The 12,767-nt window shown below is 34.4% G+C and overlaps 1 long non-coding RNA gene across 2 annotated transcripts; it reads left to right on the top strand.

Moving 5' to 3' along the window:
• The first annotated feature begins 7,006 nt into the window (after positions 1–7,006).
• LOC132183827 (uncharacterized) lies at positions 7,007–12,566 on the top strand. 2 transcript variants are annotated; one of them, XR_009440519.1, is made up of 5 exons: positions 7,007–7,392; positions 7,476–9,486; positions 9,599–9,738; positions 10,264–11,348; positions 12,475–12,566. It is a non-coding gene; the product is annotated as an uncharacterized LOC132183827 (long non-coding RNA). The 2 variants fall into 2 exon arrangements; XR_009440518.1 differs by having other exon boundaries at positions 12,461–12,479.
• Positions 12,567–12,767: the final 201 nt, after the last annotated feature.

The raw sequence follows: 12,767 nt of genomic DNA, 5'->3' as shown, positions 1-12,767 counted from the left end.
CCCTGAAATAATTTATGTTTACACTTTATCCCCACAAAGTATCTAGATTTCGGGGGATAAAGTGTAAAATCAGGGGAGTTAAGTGTAAACATAAATTATTTCAGGGGGTAAAGTGTAAACATTGGTTTTTTTTTGCCGATGTGAGATACTTTGTGGGGGTAAAGTGCAACTTTTTAAACATTGGGGGTAAAATTGCAAATCCATGGATATTTCAGAGGAGGTAAAGTGTATTTTTTCCTAAAATCAAAAGACAATTTTTTGTTCAAAGCTTTTTTAAAACATAAAGAGCAAGAATCTAATGAAAATATACTTAATTATCAACTGTAACATACCACATTTTTAATATATGACATTTTCCAAACGTTTTGATGCTTAAAAACAACTAAAATTGCATAATTTAAGAATCCACTATTTTTAAAATAGTAGATTCTAAAATTAGGATCTTCTACAATTGGATACATATTAAAAAAAAAATTTCTTCCAAATTTGATGATATTAAAAACTTGAATAAATTAAAACTTTTGTTAGGCACTATTTAATGTTTAATGATATTAATTAAAACTAAAAATTAATTTTATATAAAAAAAGAAAAGAAAAGAATAATACTTTCGTGACCGATCAACCTGTAGGATCATAGATTCATAGAGGATCAGCCTCTACAATGATGAGATGACATTGATTAGAAAAAAGAAAAACATACCTAGATACAGACAGAGACAACCGAGTAAGGTGGAGTTCTCCTCTTCTTCAATTTTTTTTACAACCTGTTGGTGACGGTTTCTGACACGGTGGACACGAGGGCTTCTCTATGGTTGTCCTTCGCGTTCATCTCTGCTTCTGCAATACAATCAATGGTTAAGAGAGCTCGCAGGGTGGTGTTCCGGCGGTTTCTCCTCCGATGATAAAGTTTCCCTTTTCCACTTTCAGCCTTGAGAAGAAATATATTGCATACCTTCATACTTCGTACAAGGGTGTATTTATAAGTTGAGCCGTTGAAGCTAAAAATGGTAACTTGGTTGGAAATTTGGGATTCTGGAGAGATTATAGCGTTGCCGGGTTCCTGATTTGGAGTCGTCATTATTCAAGAGATACCATATATTTATCGTGTATCCCGTGGATGGTGAATGTAGGGGTGAGTATTGGTCAAAACGGTCTGGTTTTGCTCTTATCGGTTATTAACCGATAATTTTTGGCTAAACGGTTTCTTAACCGATACTGAACCGATAAGAATTTTAACCGAAATTATCGGTAATAACGGTACACGGTTAAATGGTTCGGTTAAGCCGGTTAACCGATTATAAATCTCACATTCTTCAAATATTCTCTACTTCTCTAACCCCCAAGCACCAAAAGGTAAAAAGTCTTACTTGAATTGAATCTTTGATGCTAAAAGAGACGTATGTGAGAGCAGATGAAGGTGGATGTTGCGAGAACTAGAAAGAGGAAAAAAAAAAGAAAAGGGAAGAAACCCATTCTCCTGCAATGGTGAGAAGGAAAAGAAAGAAAAACAGTGAGGAAGAAAGAATCTGCTACGTGGGAGGAGGAGGAGGAGGAAAAAAAAAAAAGGAAAGAAAAGAAGAAATATGTGGCGTGGGAATTGGGAAGAGAAGGAAATAAAGAAAAACAATGAGGAAGAAAGAGTCTGCTGTGTGGGAGGATGAGAAAAAAAAAAAAAAAAAGAAAAGAAAAGAAATACAACCACGAGGATTTGAGCCTTGTGCTCTTGTTCCCTACCAATTGAACTAGACTAGTTTTATTACTAGCCTTCTCCCATACCGATTCTTATTGGTTAAAACGGTTAACCGATAACAAATGATTAACCGGACCGAACCGAACCGATAAGAATTTCGGTACAAAATTTTTAACCGATAAGAATATCAGTTAAACGATTATGGTTAATATCGGTTTGATCGAAACCGGTAGACGGCCAGTTAAACGGTAACGGTTAATCTGCCCAGCCCTAGGTGGATGTGGTTATCTTTCCCTATTTACTCCTGAATTACTTTATTGTGCACTTTTGATACTCCAGGGCATTTGCTATCCCGTGCCTTCCCTATTTGTAGACGGACCCTTGTACTCGAAAGGCACGTGTTTTCGAGACCATAGCATTCGTTGACCACGCCGCCTCCCTATATTTCAGGGGGAAATATTATGTGTTCTCCTTGTGTCCTCCTAATTCTAAGTGGGTATTATTTTATAAAAACAAAGTGAGTGAAATAAGTGCAATTGTCTTTTTGTTTTTTTATAAAATAATATTCACTTAGGACTAAGAGGACACAAGGAGAACACTAGGAGATCACCAGGAGATCACCTAGCATTTTTCAGGCTATGTTGATGTTCCTATCTCCTTGTTAGGTTGGGCTGGGCCCATGGGCTTTGACTGACTATATTTAAGGTCTGTTTGAGATTGTGTGTTGAGGGGTCTAAAAGTACTTTTAACACTCAAAAAGTCAGTTTGAAGAAAAAAATATTTGTTTGGTTAAAAATAAATTAAAAGCACTTTTAAGGGTCAAAAAAGCCTAAAAATTGCCCAAAAAACACTTTTGGTAAAAACTTAAAATTGAAGCTTTTGCCCAAAAACTCTTTTTAACTTAAAACAGGTACCTGACACGACCTGATTTCGACCCGTAAAGACCCGTGACCCGATTAACCTATACACGAACACAACCCGTTTAGCTAAACGAGTTGGCGGGTCTGACACGATTATAATACGAAAAATAGCCGGATAACCCGACACGACCCGTTTAACCCGTTTAAAATAACCAGGTCATATCGAGTTGACACGACCTGTGTTCTTAGTATGTAACCCGACCCGACTCGTTTAAAAAGTCCTAAACCCTAATTTTTTTTTTTTAAATGTAATAATAATAATACCAATAACATTGTTAATTGTTAATTTTTAGTCACTTATATAGTCTTAGTGTGCACATTCAATATACGACAGAGTGTTCACCCATTCAAATTCTTGATGACTTTAAGTGTGTAGTAGGATGACCTAGGCTATGTTAAGCAAATATGCAAAGCCTAATTTTGACTATTCCTTTTGGGTATCACTTAGATGTGTCTAATGCTCATCTTATGATAAATGGTAACACAGTCAATTCGGTATATATCATGTGGCTTAGGATCATTGCAATGTAATACAAGCTCAATGTATGCTATTTTGCACCCTTACAATCCAAATCCACACATGCATTATCAAAAATAGAAGGCCTAGATCAATACATTCGCAAAGTTAGCAATTTTCAACTTTATACATATTAGATAGTTCATTTATAATACAGCTAGGAGGTTTTTTTTTTTTTTTTTTTTTTAATTTAGAAAAAAAAAATTTAAACGCCAGACCCGAACAATAAACGACCCGCCAAATCCGTTGGGTAGACCTGCCAGACACGAAATTAACCGGGTCTTAATCGGGTAGACCCAAACCCGATAAGGCCAAACCCAATAGCTATTTTTTCGTGTCGGGTTCGCGGGTCGTGTCAAAATTGCCAGCTCTATCTCAAACGCAATCCCTAACAGGCTCTTATTCATAAAACCAACATTCCCACGATCACAATCACCCCAATTAATATAGCAACAAGTAAAAGAATACAAACTAAGATCTTCCAATTCTTTGGTTTTGGTGGTGTAGGCACATGCACACTAGAATTGCCTCTTTAGGGAATAAGGGAGCACCGACAAACTTTCACTTGGCCCGAAAAGGACGAGTACAAATGATGGCATTTTCCAAATGTTTCAATGCTTAAAAAAAACTAAAATTGCATAATTTGATAATCTACTATTTTTCAAATAGTAGTAGATTCTAAAATTAGGATATTCTACAATTGAATATGTATTATTATTGTTTTTGTCCTTCCAAATTTGATGATATTAAAAACTTAAATAAATTATTTGGACAAAATTTGTGTCCAATCAGCACATTCTTGGCAAAATTCTCTAAGAGCACTATCAGTAGATGTCCTATATGTCATTTTCTTCCCTATGTTTAGGGATAATTTCAAAAAAACCCCAAAAAACTATTCACATAAGATTCTCTACATTTATCCAATCATCGATAGTTGTTACAGTGTTTAATTGAGGGTTGTGTTGAGATTTTGTTTAAAAAGTGAGGGTGGGTAGGAAACTTGTACTTTGTAAAAAAATAATATTTTAATGGTATAAGGAAATGTAAAAGTATTGTGAAATACATTTTCATAAGGAATCAAAAAGTAATTTTATTTCCTAAACTTATGGAAAATCAATAGGAAGCTGCTAGTAGTAATTATTTCATGAATCCAAAATGAAATTCTCAATAAACTAAGTGGTCACTTTTATTTTCCATTAAATGGAAAAGAGTTATGAAGTAGTTATTGGTCACAACAGTTCCAATCATGTAAAACCACAAAGTCGTCGTGGCCACATGGTGGAACACCATGGGCCTTTAGAACTTGGGACCGTAGTCTTTGTTCACAATACTTTTTGACGTCCATGTGCTTCGAAGTGGTTCTCTATATAATATTTTAATATAAACATTTTTCTTTTTTTCTTCTATCTTTTATTTTTTTGTCTTTTATTGGGGATTGTGTTGAAAAATGTGAGGGTAAGCAAGAAACTTGTATTTTGTAAATAAATAATATTTTAATGGTATAGGAAAATGTAAGGGAAGTTATTATGAAATAAATTTTTATAGGGAATCAAAAAGTAGTTTTTTTCCGTAAACTTAAAAAAATTAAAAGAAAAACTACTGCTAATGCTCTAAAGGAAAGTGGTATATTGGGATTTTGTTTGCCCTAGAAAGGAACATGTGACAAAATGAAGAAGAGTGGCAGGAAACAAGGTGCTCATTTACCATGAGCTGCATTCAAGCTTTTGAGGAGGTGTATTGAGGGCTATGTTTTTGCCCCTTATTTTCGGAACATGACCATCTCCAGTTTAAATGAACTAGATAACAGTTAGTTATAATGAATGAATATTTTTGTCTTTTCACTTTTTAAAGGGACAAAAATATCCATCCACTATAACTAACTGAATATTATCCAGTTCAAATGAAATGGAGATGATAATAATTTCGTATTTTCTAGCAAATAACCCAACAAATTTGCTACTGTGCACAATATTTTTATTTTTTTATACTAATCATTATTATTATTTTTTTTTTTTCCACAGAAAAAAAGTGTAAAGTACCTGGTTGTTAACAAACAACCCATAGTAGTTGATTACAACTCAAACACAAAAGACAAGTAGATGATTATAAAATAAAGAAAAAATTATACTTTACTCCCTAAAGTTTAATCTGATTTGTAATTTGACATTCAATGTTTAAAAATTTGCAATGTACTTTAACAAAGTATAAAAAATTGACAATGTAGCCACTCCATTAATTATTTTCGTCAAATTTGACAAAAATTACTCACGTGCGAGGCGCATGCTTTTTTTGTTTAAAAATTCCAAAATTACCCCATGTGTTTTAAGAAATTCTAAAAAAGCCCCCAATTCAATAAACAATATATATATATATATATATATATATATATATATATATATATATAGCCCACCTCCAACCTGGCCATTTGGGGGTGACTTGACCACCTCCAAAGGGTTTGGGGGTGGTTTCGGCCATTCCCATTTGGCCCTTTGGGGGTGGTTGGCTACCTAACCCAAGCCACCTCCTTTGTCCTTTTTAACATATGACATTTTTAAAACGTTTTAATGCTTAAAAAGACTAAAATTGCATAATTTAAAAATCTACAATTTCTTTAAAATCATTGATAATCATAAATTGAGAATATACTATTTGATAAATAGTAGATTTTCAAATTTCGTAAATTTAATCATTTTTAAGCATCGAAATGTTTGGAAAATGCCATGTATTAAAAACGTGGTATGTTACAATTAATAATTATGTATATTTTCATCAGGTCCTTACTCTTTATGTTGTAAAAAAGCTTTAAACAAGTAATTGTTTTCTAATTCATCTTGGAGCATTTAACAAATAAATATTTCATCCTCGGGCGTTGATTTTATGAACAATAAGCATCTCTACAAAAGTGAAGATAAAGTATTTCTACAAAAGTGAAGATGAATTATTGTTTACATTTTATCGTACAAATTCAATAGATCAATAATTAGATTTGTGGAGTCCACCATTGACTTATGTGAGGTCTACATAAGTTCACAAATATAATAATTGATTTATAAGATGATATATGAGAAATATGGACAAAATATTAACACTAATAACTTTTCTTTTTAAATTACCGTAATTAATTTTGGACAAAATGATAGGTCAATATATATATATATATATATTTTAATATTTGGACTATCTTATCTTATAAATAAATTATTAGATTTGTAAACTTATGTGGACTCTATATAAGTCAATGGTACATCCCACAAATTAATCATTAGTCTATTAAATTTGTAGTAGAATATGAGCCAAAAGTAATGCTATAAGTCTTCATAGAGTCCTCGAGTAATGCTATAAGTATTTATAGAGTTATTATAAATGTGATGTGACTTTTAAAATTACCGTTAAATTTAAAATGCGATTTATTAACTTTTGATCTATTAGTGATTTTAAAAGTTACATCACATTTGTGATAACTCTAAAAAGACTCTAAGAAGACTTATAACATTACTCGATAAGCAAATATAAATAAGTTATTAATCCTTAACATTTCTCTTAATTATGGGGCAGGCTGACGTTTATCTACGTGTTACATTTTCATTAGTCTGTACACCTTAATTTAGTCGGTGGCCATGACCGCCAGCATGTAAAACGCGTGACAGATAGAAATATCTCATTCAACAAATCAACGATACGCATTCCAGAACGTTCTCTCTCATAAGAGCCGTCGATGCCTTACCCCAATCTTGCGCCCTAATGACACCGACTCCGTCTTCGCGCAAATCCAACCGTCTATATTTTTAGGTCAATCAATCACAACCGTCAGATAAATCTACGATTCCTCTATAAATAAAATTCTTTCTTCTCTCTCATGTTTCATTCCGGCTGCTGCTCTTGTTCTCTCTATAAACGTTTCTCCTCTCTTCTCTCCTAGATCTGGTACTGTCCTTCTGGTTTCTTTCAATTCTTGCCCCAGATTCGATTAGATCGTTTCTCAGCCCTCGTTTCGATTATGGAATTTTGTCGTTTCGTTCTATATCTCGCTTATGGTAGCTATCATCCTTTTTTAGACTCCGGTTCGTTTTCGCTTTAGATCTTGCGGAGTTTTGGTGGTCGAACGCTTCAGAAGGTATCTTTGGTAGATCTGCTTTGGTTCTTGGCTTCTTTGGAGTCTGAATTAGAGGCGATTTTTGTTGTTTCATTCAAGCAACCACAAACGATTTGGGATCTGCTCCGTCTCTATTTTCAATGGTTTCCTTTCGTTTTGAGGTGTCGAAAAGGTAACAAATCGAAGCCTTTTGTATTTTCTTTTCGTTCGTGGCTTTGTTCATCAGGTTATTGATTTTCTCTTATCAACTTTCAGAGTCTTGTACGACTTGTGATCAGCCTTGGGATGATCGGATCGTGGTGATGGACATGCGTGCTGTGGTGTAGTCGTCGAGCGCGGTAGACACCTGGGCCCGTGGATGATCTTGAGAATTACAATCGGTTTGATCTTATATGAAGTGTAACATACCTTTCCTTGCCTGTTTGTTATTATACCAAGGCGAGGGTGGTGGTTTGTGACACCTGCAGGTATTATCGTAGGTTATGATAATATGGTTGTAGCCATGTATCGACCTTTGCCATGACGGGTGCGCTTGCATGGCAGGTCAAATACGCTTAATAAAATTTTGATTTTTTTGGGAGGGGGAGAGACGGCCCTGGCTTTCTTTTCCATTTTGGGCCGTCTCCTCCCATGTGTGTGTGCGCGTGTTCTCTCTCTCGCTCCTCTCTCTCTCTCTCTCTATCTAAATGGCTGGATCGCTCTCTTTTTTTGGTTATATGTCCACCAAGTGCTTTACTGGTTGTGGCTATAACATTGACACAAACAGACTACGGATGAAACAAAGAAAGGTACAGCGGATCTGTTCACTCGCCCTATTTGGGTATATGCATGATGGGATATCTTCCTGATTTCCACTCTAAAGGTACAGCGGTCTGCCATATCAAGTTTTTAATCCAACCAGGTAATACCTGCCATTTGAACTCGAACAAAAGGTGCGTCAATCTTCTATATGAAGTTTCTCAGAAGGTATTATCTACTATTTGAATCTGAAAGTGAAGTTTGTTATTCAATAATAATGGGTCTGCCATATCAAGTTTTTAATCCAACAAGGTATTATTTGCCATTCGAACTCAACAAAAGGTGCATCATTCTTCTATATCAAATTGGTTCCCCAGAAGTTATTATCTGCTATTCGAATCTGAAAACATTTTATTCTGTAAGCGTGGTTTTTTATATGCTATCTATTCATTATCCGTTTACTTAGCCAAATGATTTTTAGCATATACTACTAAAACAAAGCATTAAAGGGAGATGCATGTTGTACATCATTCAGTCAACCATCTTTTAACTCTCTCTTTTTCCAACTCGTGTGTGATTCACCCTTTTGTTGAAAGATGGTTGAGAGAATGAATTTTATCATTTCTTATTAAATATTCCTCTAGTTCTACCAAGGTAAAATTTCTATACGACCCTGAAGATTCAATAGTCTGTCTTATCAAAACGAAGCTATAAGCGTTAAAGGAATCCTTTAGGTTCTATGAAGGTAAATATCCCACAAAGCTATTTACTAACCCGAAGATGCTATCCTTAGTGTCCATTGGTCTTTACATTCCATTAATTTGTTTTTGCCAAGGTTATAAACATGATCTAATAATGAACCTATTAGTGCTGCCATAACAAGATGCGGTTAGAAATATACTGAAAATATTTACACGGTTGATATTAGCAATCATTCTTTTAAGTTGCTACCTGCACTCATTTCTTTGGTTTCCATTGCACATGCAAGTTGCCACTCTTCGTTTAAAGCTGGCAGTTCACGAAGTTGATAATATTGATATTTTTTTATAGGCTATACAATTACAATTCATGATTTGAAATGGTACAAGAGTAAGGATGCGTATTTCAGTTGAAATGCTTCTTTGTTTTTGTCCACTTCATTATACTTGTATAACTTCATTTGCCACGAGCATGTACTCTTAGTAGGTTTTGGGTGGTATTTATCATTGTACTCCACCTAGTTTAAGGCATGGGTGTTATTTATTGTATTTCGTTTCAATCAGTGGAGATATTAGTCAATATTTGGGTTGGTGACCCCGTGTCCTGTTGCAGAGGCTTTATGTCTTGCATTGTAATTTCTTTTAGATGATGATGAGTAGCTTCTGTAGAGTAGAGCAATGAGCTTCCAGTTGCTGGTTTGGGTTTCTCTTCTTTTGGAGCATCGTGGATGGAGTTGGGCATGCTTACCTCATTGATGCTATGGTCTGCAAGTGTTTTGACTCTTAACTTGCCTATCCAAGTTGCCTTAGTGTTCTGTATGGGTATTAAGGTAAAAGATTGCGGAAAAATTGTTTTTTTTTTTGTTTTTATTTTGATGGTGTGACGCAACCTGATTACACTTCCAATTGCTGGAATTGGGTTCTCATCCTTTGACACACCAGAATCACTGCTGTCAAAGTTCCAAAGCATCAACTATGGAGTTCAGGAATGCTTACGAGTGATGTAGTGGTTTGCAAAGATCTGTTGTTATCACTTTGAACCTGCCAATCCAAGTCGAGGAAGTGTTCTTTTGGGTATCAAGGTAAATGTCTATACTAGGACAGGTGATGTGTTTGACTATAGTTTTTCAGCAATATTTTTATAATCGAGTCTAGTTTTCACTATTCTCCTTGCGTGAGTTATCAGCTTGTGTTTTGGTGTGCTGAAAATTATTTTTGCTGTCATGATGGGTTGTTTACTTTCTGTGTATTTGGACTATTGGTTGCTCACATTTAGCGAACTTCAGATTTTGGATAATTGCATTATTTGTTCCCTTATTTATTTATTTTTTATCCGTTTTCTGCTTGTTAGTTGCTGATGTGATTAGCATATTAGCAATATTGGAGCTTTGGGGACTATGGCATATTTTTCCCTTTCGCTTCTTTTCCTTAAAACTGTAAATATTTTTCTTTCTTTCAATATGATGCCAATTTTTAGTGTATTTTGCCTATGATGTTTATGATGCCTGTTTTTTTTTCGTGTTTTTTTTTTGGCATTAGGATGTTTTCGTCCATAGGATAAGCTGCTTCTGTTGATTGTATCTGATAGATCTCTGGTTCTAACGCAGGAGACATTCTATTGTTTTGTTGTAGAGCTCGCGATACATAGTGTTATGCGGTAGAGTTCCTGCAGTCTACTGTTTTTTGTGTAATTCTTCTAAATGTTATTCAACAGTGTCATTGCTGCTGTTCTTTTTGCTCACTGTTGGAGCAGGAGACTTTGTTGATGGAGAATGATCCTTTTTTCACTCGAAGTTGGAGATATGATTGAATTTGTTTTTTCTCAAACTTGACCGATGGGGGCTCGAAACACATGCTTATTTGCTGTGAGTCTGGAATTTTCTTGTATTTTGGTGTTTTTGATGACCTTAGAAGGTAAATGCATTTTGTGAACCAGGACTTCGATCCCTAATTGTATTATTGATGTCACCCAATTCTCAACACCACGCATTTCCTGGTTTTTTGAGATTTTGCTTAGTTATGTGTATTTATATTTGCAAGTTATTTCGCCCTCTGGATTAGATTTGGATGAAGTAAATTTATTTGTTGTGGCTACCTCACATTTGGGATTCTGTCAATTGTGTTATATCCTGCTGCATTAATGCATCAACTCAACTCCTTATTGTGGATAGTTGATGTGTTTTACTTGCTCAAAGAGATTAGGCAGCCGAAATTATGATGTTGATCTAGATGCCAGCAGTGTTTTTCCAGGTGTTTAATATTTTATTCCATCCCTTGCTGGTAATTGCTGAAACAATTATTGTTTTGTGGTAGAACTACTTTAGGACAGCGGGTTTTTTGTGGCATGACACTAACTTCAACCACAGGAATCATTAATCATAATTCATCTTCATCTTTGGGACCAGAAGACTATTTTTGCTGAAGGCTCTTCATGCTTGTGGATCCTAGACATGCTTATAATTGTGATTTTACTCAACTTTGATCGGCTTGATGTATTTGTGGGCTATTCGTCTCACTTAAATCTTCAACCCCGGATTCAAATCTTCATTGGGATCAGAAGAAGACTATTTTGGCTGAAGACTTTTCATGCTTGTGGATTTGATTTTCCTGAAGTTTTATCAGCTATAGTTGTGCAGCACTTGATATATTTCTGGTCTATTCGACTTACTAGGGTGATGAAAGGCTGGTAAAGGTAAAAGTCAATTCATGCCACAGCCCCCATTTGTAGTTTCTATGCCATGTAATTAGGTTTTTTGATCCTCTCTTTTTAACCCTCTTTTAATTAGATTTATTGAATAGTTGTCAACATTTTTTCTCTCTTAATGCAATTTTGCATTTGCTTAACTAAATTTCTATCTAAAATAGCTAAGCAAAAATATTTTTTTAAATTTATGCATATCTTTTGATCATTTTCTTTAACATTTAAATATTTTTTATTATTTTATTCTCTTTTTTAATTCGAGGAAGAAAATTTATTCAAGAAGAATGAAATGAAATTTTTTTGAGTTGTGATCACAGTTGGAATGCCATTGTAGATGGCTAATCCGATCTGTGATGTTTTTGATTCTTTCATTCGTGTTATTGTGTTATTTTTGCCGGCTATTGTCTTTTAAGTTATTTTATTCAGACCAATTGTTTTGATTGATATTCTACTTGCAATATATTTTACCAACTTGCTAACTCGTCCTGTACGTTTGAATTCCTTCTAATTACATTTTGTTAAGTGTCAATTAGTTTTTATAGTGTAAAATCAGTTTTAGAAATGTAAAAGACAATTTTAGTTGTAAAGGAGTTGGTAGATTTATTATTTTTCAATTTTTTTGGTAAAAAAGACCTCGACTCTCTCTCTAGAAGACCAAAATACACTGTTAAGCAGACAAAATGTTTATTTGTGAAAAAGGTAATTGCGAAGAACATGATGTGGATCCATAAGCTCAAAATGGGAAGAGCGCTCAAACTGCGAGGTTTGGGAGGTTGGTGGTTCGACTCCACCTGGATTCTTCCTTTTATTGAAAAATTTTCTGGAATTTTTTCTATTAAGAATGATGCTTAAGATTTTTAATGTTGTAATAAATATTATCATAAATATGTGCTTGGGAATTGAAACAGCGTCGAATCGGTGGAGATACAATTTATTTATCTTACATTGAAAATGAAATTGGTAATGGTCAATAATGAAAATAAAAGTGGGGAGAGGGAATGATTTTTGTTTTGCGAAAGAAATTTATACATTTGTCAATATAAATTATAAAATGGGATTTTTAAAAATATAAATGTAAAATTATTTTTTCTACTTGATTGAAGGGAATGATTCTTAGGTTTGTTTGGGCTTGTCGTGCAATCTGTACTTTGAAGCAATGGTTTCGGAAAGATAAGGCCCAAGGGAGTCCAAGGAAGGCAGCTGTGGAATATTTAGGGTGTCGTCTCGCTGTTCCGACACATTGTCTTATCATTGTCAACAAGTTAAAGAGGAAGGGAAGCGTCCACTGGGGGTAGGGTGGTGAATGTGCGGTCAGATATTGTTGTTTGGAGAAGATGTTGGAATTCTTGTATTTTATATTGTATAAAAAGTAGGTTCTGTAGTTAGTGGATATGAAGGTCTGGCAATGTT

This window comes from Corylus avellana, chromosome ca6 (assembly GCF_901000735.1).
Source record: "Corylus avellana chromosome ca6, CavTom2PMs-1.0".
In the NCBI taxonomy this organism is placed as follows: Eukaryota; Viridiplantae; Streptophyta; class Magnoliopsida; order Fagales; family Betulaceae; genus Corylus; species Corylus avellana.
This window is presented reverse-complemented; position numbering and strand designations above follow the sequence as displayed.